The following is a 14,610-nucleotide window of genomic DNA, read 5'->3' as shown; positions in this document are numbered from 1 at the left end:
AGACACCTGCAAAACAAAGGGGAGGCTGGAGAGGTTGCAGTGTGGAGGTTGATAAAGGGAGAGATTGGGCTTCTGGCCTAGCCTCCACCCATTTATTGGATGGGTGAGGCATTTAAAAAGAGGGGATTTGGTATGTTGAGAAAATGACTTTTGTCCTCCTCCATGATGACAGAATCTAGATACTGCAAAGAGATGTTAATAGAGGGTCAAATATTGGACAATAGTCATTTCTTTTATAGCCATCTCCATCCTCCAAGCTGAATGCGTTCTCTGCTTAAAAGAAGAGATGTGCTCCAATTAGCGTATTTGGTTAAATCATCCAGAATTAAACTATACTGTAATTACTCTGCTGTGGACTTCTGTCACGTGTGGTTTTTCCCAGAACATTTACACTCTCTGTGAAAGGTCAAATCCATCCACATTTACTCCCACTTCTTTTCATCCTGCACGCCCTTCTGTGTCTCGCAGGTCGACATCCTCCTCTTTCCCCTTTTCTTCTGCTTCCGCTTCTTCTTCTTCTGTATCATGTCCACGTCGCGCGCGTCACCAGCATCCAACTCCTGACAGGTGTTGTGTGGCCATTACACCTGCTGTTTCTGCGTCCGAGTCTACCAATTTTCACGAGTAATTTTCAGGCAGAGTCCGTCAAGGAGGGACTGTGCCTCAGGTATGATTTCTGTGCACGCAGGGAATTATTTTAGCTCTGTCTGCTGCTGCACCCATGCACTTGCGTACCTTACTGGATCATTTCACCGCAAAATTCGACATAAAATAGAACCATTTTTAATGATATATTCTTGTATTCTTATTCTCATTATAACAGTAATTATCATCGTTATATAAAATAATTATTATTATTATTATTACAATTAAAATGTGTCGTTGTCATCGCTTGTCATGTTTCATATAGTAACATTTTATATTAGCTGGTTAAAATAGCGTATAGATTGAAGCTGCAGACTTCTTAATACAGACTAAAAAAAGAACAAATATATAAATTCTGTTTTTCACAAAAGCGATCCTGACTACATGAAGCTTTCTTCTTGACAAAAAAATATTTTCCATGTGGCCACGTGCGCAAGCTCAACACATTTATAAGCTGTCACAACAGGTCAACCACAAATGTATGAAATTAGGATGTGGTGAAGACAGAAAGGTGCTTTTATGTATTGGTATTTTATTTCTTTATTGAGCTTGAATGTTTTTTGTTTGTTTGTTTGTTGTTGGTTTTTTTTTTAAAAACATTTGGATAGGCCTAATAAAATAAAAAAAATAAAAAACTATATAAATTAAAGTTACCTTTGTCCTTTACATCTCTCTCTTTTTTCTTTTTTTTTTTACTCTATTACTCTGTTGTTTTCGTTTTTTTTCAATATTTTTCTGTCTAGAGAAGAGACGGAGCTCGTACAACCCTGTGGGTTACACATGCTCCGCTGCTCTGTGCGACAGCTTCAGTCTATAGACTTGAACAGGAGAGTGTCCTCCTCTCTATGTTTCCTCTGCGCTGTTCTGCGAGGTCGTCCACTTTCAGTCCCGCGGCCTCACTGACTACAACATAACCTAACGCTTAATTGTTCCACTTAAATAGCGACCTAATTTCCTTTTAGACTCGTGTAAAGCTGTGTAAAATAGTCCCAACATAAGTAGTGGTAAACCCGTTGAGGGGCTTATTGATCGGCATAGACAGAGGCAGACTAGAAGCACCTGCTTTATCTGTCCATCTCGGCATCCTGAACGCACCACGCAGGTCTAATTTCAAAGACGTTCAGGTGGGATGTGTCTCAATTGGGACTGAGATCAGAGGCTGTGATTGTCTATTGGTTCAGATTGGGCTGCTCACTGCAATTCTGGGAACTTTTATTGCAATTCGTAGATTGTAATGATGGAGAGCCCTCGATGTGGCAGCACTGATTACATCACGCGCTCCATGTGTGTGTCTACCTTTCATCGCAGGTATTTTATTCGTTCTGCTCGCGCCGCATAACCACAGCTCCTATACGTCTCTGTCAGTGTTCATATGGAGCCAAAGTCTCCATTACACACAGGGAGATTACCAATCTGACACTTTGATTTCATCCATTATTCATTCATTTATTGATCTCGGTCTTTAATTAGAAATCAGAATAAGATGTCTTAAAAACACATCCAGGTCTTTTTTTTTATTACATTCTGCGTCCAAATATATTGTTCATTTCCTATTGGCTGCTGCAGAGCTTCGTAATTAAATGCACAACAAATGAACATTTGTACTGGAGGATTCTCCTGACACCTTAATAATGATGTTTTCATACAGTTTTCAGTTCCTTTACTGATGTAAAATTAACAACACTGGTATATAAAAAATATAGCGTTAGAATTGACACATAACTATTAAAGTGTTATTGGTGAAATGTGATTAGGATCTAAAAGAAGAGTACTTAAAAGTCCTGTGTGAACATATTAATATCAAAGGCTGTATAATATTGTCATCATGACATTTATACAATAATGTGTAATTCTGCTCTGTTCTGTTGGTAGGTCTAATTGGAGCTACTTTCTTATTATTTTTTAGTCCTGTACTATTTCATAGCTTTATGTGTAACATGTGCATGCTATTTGAAATAATACAATTTTTATGTAGGTAAATTCTTAATTTATGAAGTAACTAGTAACCAAAGTCATCATATTCAATCTTTGTCATAATGTTATGGCACATCACTGTGTTCCTATTAAATAGAATACATTCTAGGTTTTCTTCTTTTATTTGCACTTTACACATGCTCAGGTCTTCTTGAATGAAAGGATGAATCCCTAAAAATATACTTCCAGAGCCAATAACTACTGGCATAACTTTGTTTTAATTAAAAAATCACAAACCCCATAAAATGTCAACATACTCTTTTGCAAGTAAAAGTCTTGCATGTGTATGGGGAGAGAAGTGCTATCAGAAAAATGTGCTTGGTGTGCAGAATGTAGAACATAGAAAAACATCATGTTGAGAACTGGATTAGGGTATCAAGGAAATTAGGATTTTTATTACAGTATTTAATCATTATTACTGACACAATCAATGAAGCATTTCATGTTGTAATTTAAAGCAAAGATGAGGATTGTGAATGAATTCTATAATGATGCAGCACCTAATATAATCTTGTAGTTTTGCTTGTTAAATCTCACCATCAAAATAAGCAGAAATACTTGTTCTGGAACAGAAGAAAGCTGCCTGATCCTCAACGAAACTACAAGTACTTAATATTGCACTCACACACAGTATTAGAGTAAAAGTACTCGGCTACTTTCCCTGCTGCAGCTGACAATAAATCACACTTGTGTGTTTGCAGCCTGTGATCACTATCTGCTTGTGATTTGCTGCATGTTCTTATGAGAGCTCTCCCTGTGACATATGGAGATGCTTCCTCCCACAGCCACACCTGACTGATCCTCTCCTCTCTCTCTCTCTCTCTCTCTCTCTCTCTCTCTCTCTCTCTCTCTCTCTCTCTCTCTCTCTGCACAGATGATATCGCACAGCTCACTGGCTGTGACAAGATTCCCAAACGGCTCCTCTCTTGGACAGAGAAGCATGTCGTCTGACCATGTCACCCAGCTACACCCAAATATTGTGCATTGTTGCTAAAGAGAGGTCAGGAAAACAGCGAGTCAGGGTTTTTTTTTTTTTTCAGATTGTTCTCTAATTAAGTATTCATGAAGCAGCAGAGGGAGCAAAGTATAGGTTTACACTACACCAGTGGTTCCCCCCTCCCTCCCTGGTGTGTAGTCCTCAGCCCCCACCCCCCACCCTGCCCGCAGACAGGCCCTCCTTCCTAGTGTACTTCCAGCAATGATATCAAAAAGGTTTTTTTGGTCAAGCCAAAGAGAGGTCACACTAATAATACCCAAGGTCAGTGGTGGGAGCCAGCGAGTCTCCCAGTCATTATTCATTTGTTCACAGAGTTAATGACAGTTGCAGGGGGATGAGAACTTGGAGCCAGCAGCCATGTGATGTCACCAGCACATGCCAAGGGATTAGGAGGGCAGGCAGGGGACAAGAAGTGTGGATTATACAGGGAAAAATAATAACAACAACCTTTTGTGCTCAATCATTGGACTCTATGTTTTCTGCTGGAATCATGACAAATACATGGAGAAATATCAGTGAATTATGACAAGTGTTTATTTTTCAAGCATTTACAAGTTAGTGGCGGCTTTATTGCTGTTTTTATAAATCCCATCATTACAAACCTAGAAATTCTTTTGGGAGATAATTTGACAAGTTTTATTCTCAGTGTGATGATTTCTTTAAAGGAACACCCTGATTCTTTAGAAGTCTTTTGCTTAATGAGTGTAATGCTATTGTCTTAATCATCTCCCCCTTTTTACAAATTACAGCTATTCAGTAAACACATTTTATACCAATATGCAGTTACATTGCTGGTGAAAAACTGGCGAGAATGAACAATGAACACACCTTATTCAGTCATCGTGCAGGCAGCGCACAGTGAACAATGAACCCCTCCCTCCTGTCTAGCACCATGTCTGATAATGACCACATCCACCCGGCTGATAGCGCTCCTCTTTTATGACCTACATGAGCATAAATACGGCTCAGATAAAACCTTTCAGGGAGGATATGGATAATATGACCAGCTGTGCACCTGCAGCTGCAAAAAGTGTATTTGTTTTAACGTTATACAAAAACCACATGTTGCATTATGTAGAATACCTGCTGATCACTTGATCCATGATGGGAAATATGAGGTTTTTTTTCCTTAAAGCACCATAAAAAAAGGATTCATACATTGTTTTATTTAAACAACGTTTAGTGGTACTCTTTGTTGCAAAGCAGCATCCTTTTAAAGCTGCTCTCATGTTTTTTCAGTCAGATCTGCTGAATAATTAGAAAGAAAATCATCAGATTTTTTGAAGAAATTCTGCTGCAGGAACCTGTATCTCAGCTCCTAACATGCAGATACAGTAGATTCCCTGTTTGAGCATAAGGTCAGGGTATAAATCTGAACTGCGTTTTGCATTACTTTCGGATGAGTGAAGCTGTCAGGGCAATAATATGAGCTTTCAGTCCTACTTTCTGCCACTTCTCCCCCATTCTAGGACCGAGAGGTCATGAGAAAATTGAAAGTGACAGTCAAAGCAGCATGTTGAACAGGCTGATTGGGCTAAGCTGTCACGGCCCAGATCAGAGCTCTTTAACACCAGGCCTATCAGAGGTCCGTCTATTGGAGCCTCTGGATGCAAGATATAAAAGTCTGAGAGGAAAAGGAAAATATTAACCTATAGCTGTGCAACAGAAAGTCTGAAAAGCCCCATTCCTAACTTTTTAGAAGTAACTGGTGCTGTTATAAACTTTATCAACCAAAAATACAAACTCTAGAAAGTTTTCTAAAATGCTGCAATAAAAGGCTGAGAGTTCACTGACGGTCTTTTCGCTCATTTCTCAACTCGCATGAACGCAGTCCAGCTTCTTTTTTTTTGTGTTCGTCTGAATGAAAATGTTTGTATCACCTGTTTTGCAGATGATTTAATGAGCACATGAGGCTGTCAGATGAAAGAATTTTTACTTCTTCCAAAGCACTCCCTGTCAATTTATATTTAGTTTCATATGCAGCATTGCATGAAGCTCTGTCAAAAGCAATCAGCCCACTGCTGTCCATTCAGATGATAATAAATCACGTCATTATCACTTTTTCTCTGGTCCATCTTTGAAACAGAGGCAGACTGAAATATTTTTGTCAGGTGGAAGAATAACTTATGATCCTTTTTATGTCCTGCTGAGAACCCTTGAAAATAATAATACAGCCCAGCAGAAGCACATGAACAAGTGAAAGGCAGAGTGTTATAAATCTGATGGGATTTGCATATTTTGCCTCTCAAGAAGCAGGCAAAAGAAATCACATGGTGTATGAAAAAAAAGAGTGGTTAGAAAACACACTCAGAAGTTAGGGTGCACATTAAGAGGGATATGTTTCTCCAGAAGTCACTTGTGATTGAAATTTGACAATTTCAAGGTGAAAGCTCCTTGAAGATGTTTTTTTTTTTATCTGAAAGACTCAAAGTCACGATTATTAATCACAAAATCAGTTACAATGTGCTTACTTGACCTTTATTCCTCTCCTAACAGTTTGTCTTTTGTTCAGTGCTCTCTTTCTTTCTTTCTTTCTTTCTTTCTTTTTTTTTTTTTTACACATTTGCTTTATTACAGCGTTAAAAATGCTTCAAGAGCCTCTAAACACACGGATACGTTGGCTGTCAGATAATCTTAGTCCTTGCTCAGGATCACTGTCATACAACTCAGGCATCAAAGAGTCACTTGTGGTTGTCTCCTGCTGAGTTGGGAGTTTGAAGAGTAGGTTAAGGATTACATTGTTGTGTTTTTGAAGGAGAAGTTGTCAGATTTTGTCCATTACAATCTGTGAATGTTTTGATGTGAATCATGCTGGTTATAAGTGGTTTTCATGTAAAAAGAAGCACTAAAAGGGAGAGGAACTTTTCAAGAACGAACTTTAAAAAATAAATCCAAGTAGACCTTTGCAAGACAAATAGCAATGCTTGTGTGAAAGGTAAACGATTTACTATTTAAAAAAATAATATATTAAGTTATTGTTTCTTAACAGCCCAAGGACACTTAACTCCAAACACTAGACTTCACACTGCTGTTTTTGTCCTGTTATTGAGCTGGAAGGGGCTTGAACAGCTTCATTTAATAACCTCGAAGTTCTTCAACTATGCTGGGCCTTGATTTAGTTGTGTAAGAAAAGATGCTTGTTTCAAGTTAAGTAAACCTGTTTAACTATATACTGTACAACTTAGCTTAATGAACAAGTCAACATAAGACAGTCATAAAGTCAGATAATGTCTTTAAAAAAAATAATTCCTCTTCTGCTCAACTTCAGCACTTCCAATGTGTTCTTCAGATCATCCGTAGAAATCTGTAATAGTTTGATCTTTCAGTTTCAGCTCAGAATTAGTAGGTGATCGTATAATTATCAATCTGACTGCAAAACATCCTGTTTAGTTCAAGCCTCAGAAAAAAGATGAGGAGTTGCTTACAAACCACATAACACTAACAGTTCATGAAATGAGTTCCACCATGAAAATAATTAACAATTATCAGTTATGAATGTATGACTTTCTGGATTGATTTTTTATTTCTGTTTTTGTGTGCCAAAACAATTCTACATAAAAAAAGGTGTTTCTCATTTTGACTATAAAGCTTCTTCAACAAAATCCATGTGAGATTCATGAAACACTTCAGAGTTGTTTTCCTTCCCAGCTTCTTTCTGTCTTCACACAGACACACGCACGCACACACGCACGCACGCACGCACGCACGCACACACACACACACACACACACACACACACACACACACACACACACACACACACACACACACTCAGGCCCAGCAAATTAGAGGAAAGACGAGACCAGGTTTTGTGTATTCAGTTTCCTAACACTTGCACACACTGACACACAGTCAGACATTAGAGACATTGTTGCTTTAATTGTGTGATACATGTTTTAATATAAGAACAAAAACTTGGGCTCGCCTCCCTCCTCCAAATTCTCAGGTAAAAGGCTCCTCTCTCCTGCCTTCCAAAAAGCACTCGTTCTCCCGTGTCCATCCGAACATCACAATTCTCCAACCCATGTTCTCCTTTTTTTTCTCATTCCACTGATCTGAGCTTGAAATGCGAAGACAGCAAAGCACTAAGCCTTCAAACGTGTGATTTTTTCAAAGATCTCTAGAAGCAATCTCTGCCTGACTGACCCCTGACAGCTGCAGATCTCTTTATTTCTCTCTCTGCTGGCACTTCATTTGGTAGAAAAGCTCTCAGATTCACACCTCTATCAGGCAGCACCAGTGTTTATTATGTGCATACACACAGAACCTCCCATATAGTGCACACCTCAAAGGGTGCAAGCTTTTAACAAACATGCTGTAAATTTAAAAAGAACAGAAAAAGAAGCCAAAGATAATGAAGCCATTTATGATGCATTATTTTTCTTATTTATTGCACACAATGATCACAAAAAACATCCTATTTTTTATTGCTCAGAGAAATCATATTAATTATAAATTATAATAATTTAAATAATCACACAAACGTGTTGCAATTTATGTTTTTTCCCCCCCAGAGTCAAGGATTCGAGAAACAAAATGTTATGGAGGAAATATTTATTTCATTCCAGTGATGAACCTGAACTGTGGAGATAAGAATAATGGTTTGATTTCCTCCTGTGCTTGCATTTCTGATTTTTCTTTTATAATGGGACGTTATATAAAACTAAAATTAAACGTACAATTACACTTAAACTTTAGGGGGGAAAAAATCCCTCAGTCCCTCAAAGTGGAGTCTGAATCTTATGTAATCTTTGTCTGATAACATGATTTAAAGCAGGTGATCTGCAAAAACACATACATTTAGACAGGAGCAGTTAGATTTAAATATACTCGTCCATGTTGTTAGTTTATAAATACCCACACCACAACAAAATTACCTGAACAAAAGCATGTGTTCTTATCTGCAGTTTGTGGCGCTGTCATTGTGGCAACTCTTCCTCCGTCACTGGGAGTGCAGGGTCTGCAGGAGCCTCCCTCTCTGGAAATGAGACTGCAGGCTCTATCATTAGATCGGATGGCAAGTCTTTATGCAAAGTGTTTTGCATAATTACATACCAAAGCCAGAATAGCCACCCTCAAATTTTATGGGTCACAAAGCATCAACAATTGCTGCGTTATTGTCCACCAAAGTCCAGCCCCACCAATGACAAGGGACCACAAAAAGGGAGAAGTAGAAGAGGGAGAAAGAACTGCCGCTTTTAAGCTGGGGAGACTGAATTTTCCTTCCAATAAAAAGTAAACAACATTATTGAAAAAAACTAAAAACTTGTTTACATATAGTTGTGGAGTTGAGGGGACTGGCCAAGGCTTCAAGGAGCCCCACCACTGAGTCCACAACATGAGAGTTTCATGCAAAAGCTGCAGGATCATTCCAAACTCTGTACAGAAGTTATATATAGATAACACCCTGTTTAATTAACATCAAAGGACTTTCACGGTTTACCATCTGATTCTGCCTGTTTTTAAGTATCGTAGCAAATACATAAGGTAGTAGTATATGGAAGTATGAACTACAGTAATTGTTCCTGAATTGTTTTGTTATGTGATAGTGTTTTATTAGATGTATAAGGAGAGATTTGTTTCAGAATCCTTTTCAGATATTCAAATTAAATAATTTAATCAGTCCACGGAATCAGTTTAAGAAAGTTTGAAGACAGGTTGTTGTTTTTTTTGTTTTAACAAGATTTCAAAGTAGCAAAAATAAAGTGAAAGAAAATCAAATTAATTACATTTTACATTTGAAGTCAACAGAAGAGAACCATGTGATAAAATAGATCCGAAATATGTTTAATTCTCGGTCATTTAAAGAAATGTTTTTTGCAAAAATGTTACTGAATTATCATTCCAAGGATAAGTTTTAGCATCACGCATTAAATAGTAATACAGACATGATTAAAATATCGGTCATTAACAGGCCTTCGGCATCACGATCTCCAACAGACATAGCAGGCCGCCTCATGAGTTCAGGCTAAAAAAACTCAATCTAACTATCTAAATTATATAAGAACATTTTAGATTTAAAACGTTCTTTCGGTTATAAAAAAACAAACAAAGGGAAATCAAATGTGTCATCGCGGAAACCGTCATGAGTGAGAACAAGTCAGATAGCTGATTTGGGTATCCCCCTCTCTTTTCTGTAAAAGTCCGGTGTTCGGTTATATAAAACAAATCTAACTGATGAGTTATTATATGAGGTCCCGATCTATATTATGATCTAAATGATCAAATATCATGAAAATATTTTTAGAGACAACTACGGATTTTTTTTAGAATCGAATTCTCACAATTATCTCTGACGGTCCTCAAGGCAGCATCTCGGAAATCCGTCGTTCATGTTTTTTTCCCCCAACCAACCAACTGAACTCTTTTTGTCACAATGATCGTTTTGAATTGTTTACATGCCATTTTATTTACTAAAACTATCCGTAATTTCAATATTGATTTCATAATGTCAATTAGTCAGTCTCTTTATATTTGGCTTGTAAAATACAAATTTTAATTGACTAATACATTTTGAATATTCATCTCACACCTTTTTCGAGCAGAACCACACAGCTCTTTCATGATTTAAATATGTTTTTAACTTGGTTTAACAATATATATCATAGGAAATAGGCAATTACACCTGATCAAATATACAGTATATAATATGAGTGATACTAAGCAGTGGAGCAGCTACAGTGAAACATGCAGAACAGCGCCATCTCGCTGCAGCGGACAGATTTTACTTCACAGTTCTTTTTTTTTCTTTTTCCTCCTGCTGCTGAGACCCTCCGTGAAGATTTGTCCTCTCATAAGGTTGACCGGTTTCTGTGTGCATAGCCAGCTCTGACAACAGCCTGCACGCTGCTGTCTTTTGGCGGCCAGCAGTCCTGTGTGTTATCGCTGTTCATTAGTGCAGGGGGTCCCGGAGCGGGGCCCGGACCTGCGGGGGTCACCTAGCGAGGAAGGGGGAGGGGGTAAACTTGAGAAGTATACTGTCATTTCACCGCAACGAAATTATCACAGTCAAACATGAAGGCCTACACTAGTGTCCAAAATGCGGTCCCGGGACGCTGGTGGGTCACAGAGGGAGATAAAGAGGGTCCTCGGAAAAAATCAGAGGAATCATTTGATTTCTCTGGTGGGTCAGGATTTGTTTGCTGCTGCGCATCCACAGGATGTTAAAAATGTGGTGATGTTGATGGCGGATTGTTGCTTTTCAACTGCTATCTGCTTGTCTGCACTTTATGGGCAGCGTGTGTTAGTATGTTTGTGTGTGGAAAAACCCAAGAAAGCCGCGGGATATGCCAGAGGGTCCCCCCGTGACAAAAAAAGAAAAAGAAAAGGAAAGGAAATACATTTAGGCATGGGCAGTAATCGTTAGTGAGGGATGATCTTTCCTGGACAAGAGTCATATTAAAAATCTGAAATGTGCTTTTTATATGGTAGACAGATATTTCGATATCATGAGGATGCTCTCTTTTACAGTAAGTGTGGGTATTACATAGGAGAAATAAAATCCAGCACACACGAAGTGTTGAGCTTCCCACAAAACTGCGTTGCAGTTTGACAATGAATAAGCAGTAAAGTTTTCCTGTTTTTATTTTATTTCATTTCAAAATTAATTGAAAAAAAAAATGTTTTTTTTTTTCAATGGTATCTAAATAAAAAAGTAACCCTTTTTGACTGCAATTGGCCAATAGCAACTAAACGCTAATCAATATTGCGTAAAAAGCTGCACATACATTCACGGGCATATATTTTAATTTAATCCGGAGTTCCCGGTGAGATGCCCAATAAAGTAAATTTTGCAGAAACGTCAGGCACTGTTTCAAAGAACGGCTTGTTTAAAACTCTCTGCACAGGAGAGCCAAACAACAATATACACCTGCAGGAAAAACAATCTACAAGCTTTTGATGGAGCGAGTTTTGAAAGGAACATTTTTTTTTCTGGAATACTAAAAAAAACAAAAAAACTGCATCAATTTGTACCTATAAAGACTTCTCTGATTATTTTAAAGGAAAGGCTAGAATTAATTTAATTTCCCTTTTTATCTGTGGAATTTGTGAACGTGTGGATTTGCTGTTGGTGTTGAAAATGATGATGATAATCCGAGTTATGGTGATGGTGATGAAGTCTATGAGGACGAGAAATAACGCTCAGGGTGTGAGATTTAGTCTGCTTTTTGTTAAAGCACCTTCAGTCTACCACCAGCATGGAGCAGATTTACGCCAAATTAATTTCACAGTTTGGAGCAGCTTTGCCAAGTGCGTGTTTGAAGTTTCGGTACACACGCACCCCACAACCAGACAGACAGACAGACAGACAGACAGACAGACAGATACACACTCACACAATTATCATAAAAAAAAAAAAAAAAGGAAAAATAGGATTTACAGGAAGGAAACTTCTCCATGAGCGGCGCGCGTGAGGGCACAGTCGCGTTCAGAACATGACAGACCTGAACACCTTATTAATGCAAAATTATGAAACGTTTATCACTTATTTCAAGTTACCATGTAGCAGTTTTACATCCACCTAAGCTCATATCCAATGTGTTCAATATAGCGATCATCACAGGGGCAGATATGATAATCATCGTTATGTGGTCTGAGTTACGCACATGCGTACGCAGGTGTGCGCCTTTGCGCGCAGAGAACAAGTACAAGCAAACAGACATGCGCATTGGCATTGTCAATCGAGTTTACTTTAAGCCCTTTCTTAAACACACACACACACACACACACACACACACACGTGGCTCTAAACCTAGTACGTGCTCTCTAACTTAATGCGTGCGTAAACTGGCTTGTAGTCACAGTCAGTCTCCTCCAAACGACTTGAGAGTGACGCGCCAACATTAATACTGCGACCCCTGGAACACTGACAATCACTGCGGTACACCTAATGGGGATCTTAATAAAGTATCTATGTACCCCAAGTAACAAATCAATACAAGATGTAGGCCCGTATCGACCAATACCTATGAAGTAGTCTGATGAAATAATGCGTGAGGGTTTTGGAAGGCTGAGGGGGCCGTCTAATATCCAGGAGATTGTTTGCGGTCTCTGGTTCAGCGCCCATGTCCGTCTCCGCTGTGTGTGTGAGTGTGTGATCGTAGACATTAAGACAAATCAAACCACAGCCTTTAAAAGGTGATGTCTGTGTCTTTCTTTGATTCCCACCCACTTTCCCGCTTCTCCATGACTGTTTTGTCCACTTTCACCAATAAATATGTTTTTCAATAGCAGACTATAAGCACCAGTCATGATGTTTCTGTGTCCAACCAGTAGTATGCGATCAGATTTACTTGGCATGCAATATTAGAGCCATCATAGGAAATATGGGCTGCACCCCTGGCATTGAATGGTATCCTTGCGAGCGCTTGGGTAAAAAGAAAACTGAAATCGCCTTCTGAAAATGGAGGGAAATTAAACATGGGGTATATTCACCTTTTCTTTTTAATCCCCTATTAAGATCACCACAAAGCACTGCACCCCTCAACAAAGTCTGGCTCTGTTTTTTCCCAATGAACTTTCCCATGTTGGTGTTGATTGGCGCTGTTCCTGCTTTCCCTTCTATTTCTTTCTGTTTTTGTTTATTTAACTTACAATAAATGAACTCGATGAAGTTAGGAAGTCTGGTTAAATTGGACGAATCAAAATTTCAAGATTCTTGTTCTCGAGAGCTGTTATGATCAGCAGTGTTCGTGTATTGGTCTGTATACATTAAAGGATCTGTGAAGGTCAAAAGCAGGGCCTTTGTTTTATTTTCCCACATCATCTAACTCCGATTCAAGTCAAGATAAATGGACAAAACACGCTGATGTTTTCAAATACATGTTAATTTGTTCGTAATTTCAGCCGTGGGTCATGCGCAACAATGTAGAAATAATGCTTGGTCATCCCGTTACTTTTCTATCATTTTAGGACCGCCCCCCTCTAAGATAAACTCCGGACTACTCGTGAAAATCCATGCTCCCTCTGATCATGTTTGAATCTACAACATTACATTTATCCTCCAGGCAGAGGTGGCCAGTGGCCGCACACACCTCCTCCGTTCACACAGACAGACAAACAGACAGACACAGTGGGATGCAGGGTGGATGACAGGTGCTTAAAACACACATTACTTGTAAAGTTACAGCCTAATAGCAGTCGGCAGCTGCTTTCTTGGTTGTTTGAGGGGGCGCCTGCGTGTGCAGCACCGGTCCCCCTTTTCTCCCTTTGTGTTTAAGTGAGCTGAGGTCTCTGAGGTCTGCAAGCTACAGTTCCAGGGATAGCGGGTAGATGGCACAATTTTCTTACATTTATGGGCAGAATGCTGGACGCCTGGTGCACTAAGTAGGCGTGAAAAGCAGTGTTTTAATGGTCAAAGAAAAAGTGGAAGGATGCCCAGAAAATAAAATACAAGTATAAAATGACTTAATTACAAAGGCACCAGATAAATTGTTCAGGCATTCTCATAATGTTATATAATGATTGTGTAAGAGAAAATGAATTACTATAGAATCATCTTATCTTTTTTATTATTATTTACTATGAAGTCTGTGCACTAACATAAGGGACAGCTGCCCCATCTTGTTCTGCGTTTCACGTATATGATATAGCGTAAATGAGCTGCTATGCTTCATCCTTTATATGCAATAAAGCGTGTGCCAAGGTGCAAATAATGTGCATATCTGTTACTTAAATGTGCGGCTGCATGTATGCGTGGACATGTGTATGAAAAATGTTCAGGGAGAAAACCATGTTCTTATCTTATTAAACAAATAGCCCCCACTAATAGCTTGTGAGCCCTGAATCAGTTCCCAGCTTCAGCGTGTAAACCCAAACAAAATGAATCTACTGTACACACAGTTGTTTTAAACGGTGATTGTAAAGCGACCAGCTTGTGTGGCGAGAAAAGTTGTTGTTACACCTCATTAGTTTTCTGTACAATGCTAATAAATGAGCAGAAGTAAAAACAATTTAAAAAACAATAAGAGTTGAGCATGTACATCTCGCGTTGT

Source organism: Symphodus melops (assembly GCF_947650265.1).
Source record: "Symphodus melops genome assembly, chromosome: 6".
NCBI lineage: Eukaryota > Metazoa > Chordata > Actinopteri > Labriformes > Labridae > Symphodus > Symphodus melops.
Note: the sequence above shows the minus strand (reverse complement) of the source record.